This window comes from Notamacropus eugenii, chromosome 1, assembly GCF_028372415.1.
Source record: "Notamacropus eugenii isolate mMacEug1 chromosome 1, mMacEug1.pri_v2, whole genome shotgun sequence".
NCBI lineage: Eukaryota > Metazoa > Chordata > Mammalia > Diprotodontia > Macropodidae > Notamacropus > Notamacropus eugenii.
Window position 1 is genome coordinate 419,047,206 of NC_092872.1, and position 12,816 is coordinate 419,060,021.

Consider the following 12,816-nt stretch of genomic DNA (forward strand, 5'->3'; position numbering starts at 1 on the left):
TTCCTTAGTCCCACCTTAGAGCTGTTGCAAAGGATCATAGATTTAAGATTGGAAGATATTTAAGGGGGTCATCAAACCTTACCCTCCTCAGTCTACAAATGAGAAAATTGAGGCCTAGTGAGATTAAGAGACTGGCACAAGAAGGTCACCCTACTAGTAATAAATAGAGTCAGGATTTGACCCCAGTTCTTAAGACTCCAAATCCACTGCTTTTTCCACTAGAAAGGTTAGGGAAAAAAGGATGGTGAAAAGTAGGATCTTAAGATTTGGAACTGGGAGGTACTTTAGAAATTACTGGGGCCCACCTCCTTATTTTAAGGGAGAAGAAACACGAATTTATTAAGTACCTACTATGTGCCAGGCACAGGGCTAAGTACTTTACAAAAATCTCATTTGATTTGTAAAGGAGGAACTGTTTTAAGAGGTAACATGGCTTGCACCAGGTCACAAAGGTAATCAGACTACCAGAGCCAGTATTCGAACTGAATTCTCCTGACTCCATGCCGACTTTCTCCACCTTGTTCCATCCTCTACTTGTTGATGACTCGTGTATCACTGATCAGACTGTCAGCCCCCAGGGGCAGAGACTCATGTCATCTCCTGCTAGGCCTCCTCAGAAGGCTTAATGTAGGCCTGAGGAAACTAGAAATAAATCAAGGGCTCATCCATTCACCATCTGGAGCTCAGAAATACTCCTCCCTCCCAGCTAGGTGGTCATTCTTCAGTTATAAGACACTTTCCAGTACATTTTCACATTTATTCTCTACGCAGCCTTGTGAGAGAATCAGAACCATACTTCTTATCTTCATTTTAAGGGATCTGAGGCCCAAAGGGATGTGTCCTTGGTCAAGTCAGCAAGCATCTATTAAGCCTCTACTGTGTGCCAGGCACTGTGAATACACTCTGAATTGGTTACCCAGAAAATTAGTAGTAAAGCCAGAACTAAAAACCAGTCTCCTGATTTTGTTATTCAGGGTTCTTTCTGCCATGTTAGGCTGCTGGCGACATGATTTGTTCTCAACAGGCCAGGGGTACGTCTTCTCAATCAGAGACCCAACAAGCTTCCATGTCTCCATAACACAGAGGTGTTGACCAGAGGTGACTCAGAGGACAAGAAATATAGGACTAGCTGTCTGTCCCACACACCAGGATCAAGTATAAAATGCTCTGCTTGTAAAGCCCTTCACAAGCTGGCCCTTTCCCACCTTTCCACTCATCTTTCTTTCACTCTGTGTTCTGTGCCTTCTTGCTGTACCTCCCCTGCCTCCAGGCCTTTTCACTGGCGGAATTTCTGGAATGTTCTCCCTCCTCACCTCTGCCTCCTGGCTTCCCTTTAAGATTCAGCTCAAACCTTCCTTTTCCTAATCTCGCAGACTCATTATCATGTTCTATAGACTCTGTCTACCTGTAGATTACAATCCTACTTTCTTAGACTGTACCCCCAGACCATGGACCCTGTGATCCAAATCCTACAATTCATTCATTCAATGAACTCTATTAAGTGCCCACCCCTCACCCTAAGGATTTGCAGTTTCTAGGTTAGATCTGGTTTGAATCCTGCCTCAGATGCTGCTCACTAGGTTGGGTGTTCTGGGACAAGTGATTTATACCTCTCTTGGCTTTAGTTTTCTCATCTGTAATATGGGGATATAATAGGACCTCCCTCTCTGGATTGTGAAAATCAAATGAGAAAACCTATGTAAAGAACTTTGAAAACCGTAAAAGTGCTACATAAATGCTAGCTATTATTGTTATTATTCATTGTTATTATTGTTCCTCACCTCCGTCCTGCACCAGCCCTAGCCCAGCTGCTACAAACCAGAGCACATCAGAGTCTGATCCCTTTTCTATAATCCCTCATGCTCACCTGCCTCCCCCCATCCCCAACTTCCCCTTCACCAAAACCTCATTATGATATAGTAGAAAAGAGTCCTGGGCTGAGAGTGAGAAGATCTGGCTTCACGTCTCTGCTTTTGCTCTGTAACCTTGGTGAAAGTCATATCCCTTCCCTGAGATTCAGTTTCTTTCTCTGTAAAATAAGAGGATTTTACCATATAGTTTTTAGGGTTTTAAACTGTTCTGACATTTGATGTTCTATGGCCCAAAATTTACTTCAGCGCCTACGTTCTAGGCACCTCCCAGCTTTGACATCCTGTATTCTGTATACTGAGCTCCTTTCTAGCTCTGACATTCTGGTATTCTGATGGTCTGTGCCTTCTGACATTTCCCCAATCCAGCCATTAGCCATATCTCTTTCCCCTGCTCCCTTCAGCACTGCATATCCACTTTCCACTTCAGGCTGCTCCCCAGCCCTGCAGAGGGCTCACCCTTGCTTTAGTGCTTGGGTCTAGCCTCTCTCCACAGCCCTTCTTCTAACCTGTTAGGGATATCCCACATGGTCAGAGATGTCCCAGGCCCCAGACTCCTTGGGGGCCTCACACAGCGGGCCATGGTGGGGGTAGGGGAGGCCCTTGGGGATCCATTTCATTCGACGGGGGAGGGGCCTGGGAGAGGGTCCTAATCCTCTGTCCGACTATTGTTTGAAGTTGGAAACAACAATTGAAGGGCACAGAGAGCTATAGATAGGCCTGCAGCTGCCACTGTCGGTCCTAGGCTCCCTCTCCACCTCCCCCAAGGGCACAGTGCCCAGGCATTGTCTGTGTGTGGGGCAGTACCATGGGGTGCGGGGCCCAGCCCAGCACCAGAGAAGAGGTGAAGATACATGAACTAGATAGACGGTCTCTGAAGTCCCTTCTAAGATTCTCTAATTGTCTGATTCTGATTCTGATTGGGATCCTAGGTTGTACAAATAGGAGTATTGTATTGTGTTCACAATCTGGAAGCCCCTTTTTTGAAGTACATTCACAAGCAGGGGTGTGTCCAGAGGAGGACAAAAGGATAATGATAGAACTGGAGATATTACTGAGACAACTGGTGATAGCCTATAGAACTCACATCTTTGTTATATATAAAAGTTTACAATGTACTTCCCACACAACACCCCAGGGAAATAAGTTGTTCAAATACTATCAGCTTCATCTTACAGATGAGGAAACTGAGACTCAGAGTAAGTGAGGTAGGTCTTATTAGGGTCTCCATGGTGCTGGTGAGGCCCCAGAAACACAGCTAGTGAGAGGTCTGATTTAAACAGTTACAGCTTTTGAGCGTCAGTCTGGGGAATGGAACTTGGGGAGAGAGGGAGAAAGTCACAGTGGGCAGAAGTGTGGAAATATTGTCAAGAGTGTAAAACATACTTTGGATTTTTCTGGGTTCAGTAGGGATCCCTCTAGAGATCTTTGAAATTAAGGCCATGGCATCATTTTATGGGGTTCAATTACTCCCCCACAGGAGGGAGGAGAGGAGAGGAGAGGCAATCAGGTGAAATGTAATGAATGAAGCAATGATCTTGCGAATAGGAGACCTCCGGCCCAGATACTATCTCACTGCACGATCTCCAGCAAGTTACTTCTCCTTCTGGGTCTTAGTGTACTCATCTATAAAAGGACAGAGCTCTGATGTTCTGTGGTTATTCAACATTCTTCCGTTATTCTGAGTGTGTCTGCCCTCCCTCCCTCCCATTGCAGTCTAAGCCATCCCCAGCCCCCCTCTGAGAGCGTGGGGAACAGCTGGCCAACCTTCCCCTCAGGATAACCTTGGTATAGTAAATCCACTGTATTTTATCTTCTCCTGGATAAATAGTCCCTACCCTTTCCATCTGTTCTCATGGCTCTGATCTGACTCCCTACCTCCTGTCTCCCCCGCATGCCGCTTCCCCTACCCCAACCCCCCATGACTAGAACCTGCCTCTGTTCTCTGTCCAGCTGTCCTGAGACCTTGAGACTAGCCCACCCCCACCCTCATTAAGGTCCTTATCTGGTCTTGCCTGCACAATTAAAGAGCCTTCCTACTTCTAGTCTCTCTCCTTCCATTCCATTTTTTAAAAAAATGTCATGGCTATCTTTTGTTTTTATATCCACTACATTTCCCAACGTGTCCCCTCTGCTTCCCAGAGAGCCATCCCTTATAACAGGTCTTCCCCCGCAATCCTTTCCTTTTGGGAGAGTTTGTAAAAACTCTTTCGTACCAGTACAATATATTAGAGTAATTTTACAAATGTAAAATTTTATCAACTGGCAAGGCATTTATAAAAACCATACCTTCTATTTATTTTGGCTTGACTGCATGATAACTCTACAAAAATTTTGATTTTTGAATTAGAAAATATAAAATACTTTCAGCCTTGGAGAAATGATCTTTTTAATGACAACCTTTCACACCTTACCAAGTTCAACTGGTGCTTCCAATTTATAAAATAGTTGAAACCAGTTCCGGGGAATGTTCATAGGACTGCATCAGTATACATCATTACAAATCTAGAAATGACTCAAGCTGATTTCTTTTACTTTAAAAAAAAAATGAGGTCTTTCAAAAAATGAGCCAGGATTCTAAGCATCTTTTTCCATACTCGCTATCTCACTTCTAATGTGATAACCATTTAGCCTCACAGAATTCTCTGCAATTTATACAAGTATATTTGATTTCTTGGGACCACCATATTTTTGACAGCTGCTTGCAGTCATTGATGGCCTACTTTAAGAGTATAATGATAGCTTTTCTACCCAGTATAAGTATCTAAGCCATTCTTTATATCCTGACAGAGTAATCTTTATTATACCTAGGAATATTGGTCTCCTTGCTCAAAAACCTTCCATGACTCCCCAGTGCCTAAAGGATCAAGTTCAAACTGCTTAGCCTGATGGTCTCTCTCACCAGAGAGGAAAAAACAAAGGGTTATGTGAGCTGAAGAAGGGGAAGGTCATTATTTACAAAAGGGAATCAAGGAAGGTTCCTGGAGGTGGCAGGTGGCATCTGAGTCTCTGGTTTTGCAGTCTGGTTAAGAAGTCACCTTGCAAAGGGGCGGAGGGAATCTATTTGAAAAGGCAATGAGATTATGATGAGCCACACAGAAGTGGCAGAATGTGGAGTATACTTAGGGAGCAGTTACCTATTTTGATTGTAGTGTCCAATATTCCACTATTGAAAGTAATAAGAGAAGGCGGGAGAGGGAGACCAATTTGGGGAGGGCCTTGAATAAAGAGTTTAAACCCTACAGAAGGCAATAGGGAAGGGTGCCCGTCAATTAGGGAATGGATGAACAAATGTTGGCATATGAATGCAATGGAATACTACTGTGCCATAAAACATAGTGGAAAAGTATGATTTCAGAAAAACCTATGAAGACAGAGGCAGAGCCAAGAGCATGAAGAAACAGGAAGAAATACAGTGAGTTCCTCTTCCCAAGCACATACAGAAAATGAACCACAATGAATCCTTATCAGGAAATCCAAAAAAAAATCAGAGCAAGTCATTTTTCCAGCCCAGGTTAGCATTGAGAGACAGACAGAGAAGTCTTTGGACACTGAGGATGGAGTGTGGCCAAGAGTGTGCCCTAAAGAAGTTCTCTACTAAAGGGAGAGCCTGTGCACCAAGGCAAGAAGAGATCCTAGATTCAGCTTAGAGGGACCTCAGTTTGTGGAGGGTGCAGGAACAGGTGCCAACTGACAAATCTGTTGCTCACTTCCCAATTCTGAGTGATTTCCAGCTGACTGATAATGGTTGAGTTCAGTAGCAGTCTCCTGGAACTCCAAGTAGGGAAAACCCACAGATGTATTGCTCAAACCCAAACCCAATCCCAGAACTTGCAGAACTCAGATCAGGGAGGCAGCAATCAGACTTTGCCTTAGATCATACCATTTTTGGAGTACTGAAAACTTGTAGGCACCAGCTTGAACTGTTTCTGAAATTCTGAAATAATGCAATATTCAATACTCCAAGAAAACAGCAGCAAGACTGACCTAGATATTCCCACCAGAAGTGTGGAGAGCCGAAGTCAGGAAACAGGCTGGAAGAATGAACAAACAACAAAAAAGAATCCCATCATAAAAACTGACCAGAAGGATAGGGTTGCTCAAGATACAAACCAGAAGAGAATGACCCCAAAACATCTGTAATCAAAGCCTCAAAAAATGTAAGAGTTAAACAAAGACAGTAAAATGTTTTTATCAATAAATTGAGAAGACTAGAGGAAAAAAATGGAAAAGAAATAAGAGTCATGGGAAAAGGATGGAAAAGGATGGAAAAGGAAATTAGCAGCTTGGAACAAGAAATCTGAAACCTTACCCAAGCAGCAAACTCTGAAAATTAGAATAGACCAAACAGAAGTTAATGATTCCATGAGAAAGAAAAAATATCGAAGTAAAGCCAAAGGACAAGAAGAAAATGTAAAGTATCTCACAGCAAAAATGCCTGACCTAGAAAACAGACTGAGAAGAGATAACTTAAGAATCATTGGTCTACCCAAAAGCCACTACTAATAGACAAGGATAAATTGTTTATGTTCTAATAAGAAAAGATCAGGAATCATAGACAGACTCTAACTGGATAGAGGACTTGGGATTGGTTCTGTTATGTCTTGATCTTAAAAGAAGAGTGGAAAGGGAGAGGAGGAGGAATATACTTGATGGGGGAGTAAAGGAAGGTTAGGGGAAATTATCTCATAAATCTGGGGTATGTAAATTGCTGTTCATCCTTTGTTTTCAAAAAGAACTAATGACATCATGGGGTGATGTCTTGATTTGACCCTGGATTTAAGTGAGGTAGAGTTGCGCAAAGTCATCAGCCTCACTCTCTCTTCCAGAGTCATTAAAGTCCGATGGCATGACAAAAGTCAGGACAACTGGCGATGGCCATGCAGTGGATAACCTTGGTGTCTTTGATGTCTGACCAAGCTCTAAGCACTCCACAATGCCTGTTTCAGCTGCCTTCATGGCCAGTGCAACAAATCATTCTCATCCGCCCATTCCACTGGGGGAAAACTTCATGTGCTTGGGGTAAACACCCCCTAACTCACTGATGGGCATGAGGCCTGAATGCATGTATGTATGTATCTATACAAGTAAGAATAACACTCTCATCTGAACTAGTCAAAGGAAGAAAGTGTACACACAGTTGGATCTAGAAATACATTTAACTAAACAGTTCAACATTGTAAAGATGAACTACTTTGAAAGATTTTAAAACTCTGATCAACACAATGGCTGACTTCAATTCCAGAAGACCAAACGGTGACACATACTACTTACCTCCTGACAAAGAGGCAAGGGACTCAAGACACAAAATAATACATATTTGGGCGATTATGGCCATCATGGGAATTTGTTTTGCTTGACAATACATATTTGTTACAAGGGTTTTGTTTTTTCTTTCTTTTTTTTCATAACGGGAAGAATCCAAGGGACAGAAAATAGGGATTTTTTTTTAATTTAAAAAAATTCAACTTTGAAAAGAAGGCAATAGGAAATTATGGGATATTTTTGAGCAGCAGAATGGAATTTCTGCATCTCAAAGTCACCTCTGACAGTAGTAAGAAAGATGGACTGGAGGGAGGAGAGAATGAAGGTAGGGATACCTGTCAGTCCTTCCTTATTTGCCAGTACTTTTCACATATATTCTTTGTTCCAGTCAAACTGAATTCATTTTCCAAATAACCCAAGTTCTCTCTCCTCTGTGCCTTGGCTCATGCTACCTCCTATATGTGGAATGACATTATCCCTTCCTCATGGCTCTTTCAAGATAGCTCTTCCTCCAGAAAGTCTTCCAGGGTCTTTTCAGGTAGATGTGATCCTTTTTGGCTCTGAACTTCAAGACTGATTTGTCCTTTTCAGGTGTCCTTGATAATATAACACCTTGTAGTATAATTATTTGTGTCTGTTTTATCTCCATTAGATTTTAAGCTCCAGAAGTTCAGGGATGGAGGAGTCTTATTCCTTTCTTGCCTTTCCCACTCCCTTGAGTGAGTTATAGGTAGTCAGTCACATCTTTCCAACCTTATCTTAGATGGCCTCTGAGGTGCCTTTTAGGCAAGGGTTTTTCTAGAGCATATTTGAAAACCAGCTCTTGAAGAGAAGGTGGAGAATGGACAAAGAACATGCCTTTTTATTAAACCTTTTTTTCTCTTTCATTTTTTCTTGTTAATATTAATTTTTTAAATATTTGATTTCCAAATTCTTTCCCTCTCTTCCACCCCTCACCCACCCATCGAGGAGGCAAGCAAAATGATCTTACTTATACATGTGAAGTCATGCAGAACATATTTCCATATTAGTCATGTTGCAAAAGCAAAATGAAATAATAAAAGCAAGAAACATAAAGAAAGTGAAAAGAGTATGCTTCGGTATATATTCAGAGATGATCAGTTCTTTCTCTGGAGGTAGAGAGCACTTTTCACAATGGGTGCCAAAGGACACAGTTTTTTTGGGGGGGGGTTTTGTTTTGGGTTTTTTTTTTTCGTTTCTTTTTTTTTTTTTAATTTTTTAATGTTTAACAATCACTGCCATACAATTGAGATTTTATGCCCCCCCCCCCCCCCCGGCACCTACCCCCCACTACCCCCCTCCCTCCCCACGACTGCATACAATTCTGTATAGATTCTACATATACTTTCCTATTGAGTATATTTTCACTATAGTCATGCTATGTAGTCAGACTAAAATAAATGAAAGAAATCATATAATAAATCAGAACATGATACACAAACACATACACATATACAGACATGATCTGCTACATTTTGTGAGTGACTTCCATATTTCTTTCTCTGAGTGTGGAAGGCATTTTGCCTTGAGAACCACCCCAAAGGACACAGTTTTAAATTTAGTTTGCTATATTAACATTTTCTTTACCACTTTCCTAAATCTTTGTTGTTGTTCATCATATCTGGCTCATCATGACCCCATTTAGGGTTTTCTTGGCAAAGATACTGGAATAGTTTCCTTCTCCAGCTCATTTTACAGATGAGGACACAGGTACACAATTAATCAATTAGCAGAACAAAATTTGTACAAAGTAATAAGAGGGGAAATGTAAGGGGAGGGAATAGTTAAGGAAAACTAGTAACTGGGCCTAATATCATTCCCATTTTACAGATGACTTAGAGTTGGGAACATCTGAGTTTCAATCCTGCTTTATATACTGACTAGCCCTGTGATCTGGATAAGTTGTCTCAATTTTCTCATCTGTAAAATGGGCACAATACAAGTACCTACATGGTCATGGGTTGAGACAATATATGTAAAGTGTTTTGTAACACTTAAAGTGTTATGTAAATGTTCACAAGTATTGTTTAGTTGACACTTTTTTCTTCTTTTTGGTATCAATCTCACTTCCTATCTATTTCCCAATACTCCCACAGTAGCCCTCCCTTATAACAAATAAATATAGTCAAAAATCAACTTCACATATTGGTCATGTCTGGAATGTGTGCCTTCTTCTGCACCTATGGTCACACTAGCTCTTTGCCAAGAGTTAGGAAACTTGCTTCATTTGTCTTCCAGAGCTGTGATTGGTCATTGTACCAATAAGAATTCTAAGTCTTTCAAAATTTTTCAGGAAACCTTTCCTGACTACTTCAGGCCTCATGGAAGTCCTCATCTTTGTCCTGGGAATCTAGGCCCATGGTTTGACTCCTAATTACAACCTGTGCTCCAGTTGTTCCAACAAGACAAGATATAGGCTCAGATGGAACTTGGACTGAGATTGATCTCCCCCACCCCCAGTCACCTCAAGCCCCCAGTCTCTCACCCTTCTCTACAGTGGGGCCCAATTTCCCTAAAATAGCTCCCAGCTCAGAAACTGCCTTGATAATCAGTGACTGAGGGTTCCATGAGCAATATCTTTCCCAGCAACTGCTGATAGGAAAGTGTTGGGGGATGGCAGCTGTCAGCACTCAGCCTCCAGGTCTTTTCTTGCTTCCCCAGTCTCAGGCCCCAATCCCTAAGTACTAACTATCTATTCCTTTCAGCTGAGAGGTGCTAGCCCTCAACCCAGTCCAATTCTCTAGCCCCTCACATCTCAGTCTCTCCAATGAGCCCCCAGACCCCACTTCCAATGAGGTCTTTAGCCTTGACCTTTTTTAACATCCATCCATCTTCAAGTGTCTAGGTCCCCAAACCTCAACCTCCAATCTATTTGACTTGTAGCCTCTAGCTCCTAACTGGACACCCCCCAATCCTCCAGCACTCAGCAGTCAGACTCATTTTTGATACTTTAGTCTTAAGAACCCAATTTCAAACCCTGAGCATCCAGGTATGAACTTCTAGTCTCCCAGCCCTGAAAATCCCGCCTCCAATGCTGAACCCCTAGTCTCCAACTCATTTGGACCTGGAACCTACCTGTAGCCCCCGAACCTGAACTTTCCCAAATTCTTCATCCCTCAACCTTCACGTCTTGGCCTTCAAAGTCCCAGCAACATAGCCCCTAGCTCAGGCCATGGTCTTGACCAAACCTGGGCCTCAGGATTCTCTTTTCTGTTTTGGGGGCTTGGCCTCACATAGGAGCCCTGGTACCCTCAGAGCAGGAGTATGAGCAAACTCTGAGTGTCTCTGTAGCCCACTGGTCCTCTCTCTAGCACCTTCACTAGGCTTCTGGCCAAAGTCAGTTAATCAACAAGCATTTATTAAGCACCTCATATGTTTGAGGTATTGTACCAAATAGCAGGCATACAAAGAAAGTAAAAAACAGCCCCTGCCTTCAAGGAGCTCACATTCTGATGGAGGGAGACACATACATACATACCAACAACTATGCACAAGCAAGGTACATAAAGGATAAACTGTAAACTGTAGGTGATCTTAGAGGGAAGTCACTAGCATTAAGGGGGATCAGGAAAGGCTTCTTATAGAAAATAGGATTTTAGCTGGGACTTGAAGGAAGTCAGGAGATGAAGGTGAGGCAGGGAGAGGATGCAAGGCATGGGAGACAGTCAGTGCCAATGCAATGAGATGGCAGGTTTGGTTTATCGTGTGAAGAACAGCAAAGAGGCCAGTATTACTGGATCTCAGAATATGTGGAGGGGATTAAAGTGTAAAAAGACTGGAAAGGCCCAGGCAGCGAAGTCAAACCGAGGATATTCTATTTGATCCTGGAGGTAAGAGGGACCCCTGAAGTTAGAGCCCCTTTCAAGGCTACTCATCCACCTGTGAGGGTGAAAGAGAATGAGGAGTTGAGGATGAGACCTAACTTTCAAGCCTGGGTGACCAGGAGGATGGTGATGTCCTTGATAGTAATAAAGAAGTTAGGAAAAGGGGAAGGTTTGTATGGAGGGGAAGACGAAGGAGGAAAACTGTTCCATGGGCTTTTTTGAAGGCTTCTGAGACAGCAGTGACTTACATGATCTTGGTAGGTGTTGAAGAGAGCAAAGTCATCCCAGGTCCATGTTTCCTCCATCAGACAGGGCTTGAATACCTTCAGATTATTTGCTACTCTAACCTAGTGGTGGGGAACCTGTGACCTTGAGGTCACATGTGGCCTTCTATGTCCTTGGGTGCAGCCCTTTGACTGAATTCAAACTTCAGAGAAATCCCCTTAATATTTGTGCTGTAAAACTTGGACTCAGTCAAAAGGCTGCACCCAAGGACCTAGAAGGCCACAGGTTCCCCACCCCTGCCCTAACCTGTAGTCACAGTCTAAACTCAAAGAGAATGCACTTCTAGCTACAGACTATATATAGTATAGGATACCCTCTTCTTGCTCTGGGCTTTGTACTTAGTGCTCAATAATTTTGTGGAATGGGTGAAAAATGAATGGACAGATAAATGGATAGATAATGGATTAATTAATGGATAGAAGAAGGATGAATTGACATTACTTTGTGGATGGATGATGAATGATCTGATAGATGAGTTCAATTCAACAAAATTATCTTCCTAAACTACAGATCTGAACCTATTACACTATAAGAGAGTTTCTGGCTTAACTTTCTTAACTGCTATTTACTTAAGATGAGCAGACCATCACAGCTTGCAAAATCAAACTAAGACATCAGTTATAGCTCCAGTGTTTACCAGCTAGTTTCCTTCATCTGATACAAATCTCACCTTTCTGCCATCTGTTCTTTGATCTGTAAATCTTCATCTTTATTAACTCTTTGAGATTCCATTGCACACATCCTTTTTATCCTATGTAAAGTTGCTGAAGCTGCTACTCAGGGCTGAATGATTTTTGTACACAATAAGCCTATGTTCCGAGCATAATCAGCCAGTTTTTCCCCCTATTTCTGCCTTGTAGATCGTATAATTGGCAACTTTATCTATCCTCAGGCAATTTTTTCTCTTGCTTCAGAATCTTAGGGGTTCTGTGCTACTTCTAGAATTAAAATCCAACTCCTCAGTTTGATATTGAAAAGCTCTCACAATCTTGTTCCAACCTACCTTTCTAGATTTATTTCACGTTACTCCCTTTCATGCACTTTGACCCTAAACTGGTTTATTTGCTGTTCTGCAAACTCAGTTTCAATCTGAATAATGAGCCCAATTGCCATTTCCCAAACTTGATGTTCTCTCTTTTGACTTTGAAAATGCTGCTCCTTCCCCCCTTCCCCTATCCTACCTTCGTGCATTCCTTCTTCACCTTAGGATCCCTGGTTTCATTTCAGTCTCAGTTCTGGGGCAGCTTCCTATAGCCTTTCCCTGCTACCTCTGGTTGTCAATGCTCTCTCCATTCTCAAAATTATCTTGAGCTTACTTATCTGTGTACCTGATGATGTCATCTCTTCCCTCTTTCCCTGAGAAATGTAAGTTAATTGAGGGCAGGGATAATTTTTTATTTGCCTTTGTATTCTCAGAGCAATTCTCAGTGCCTAGGATATTTAAGCATTGAATGAATGTTTGTTTAATTGAATTGAATAGAAAGAAAGACATATGGACAAGATGAGTGGATAAGTAAGCCAATAGTTGACCCTATGGATAAATGGACAAATGA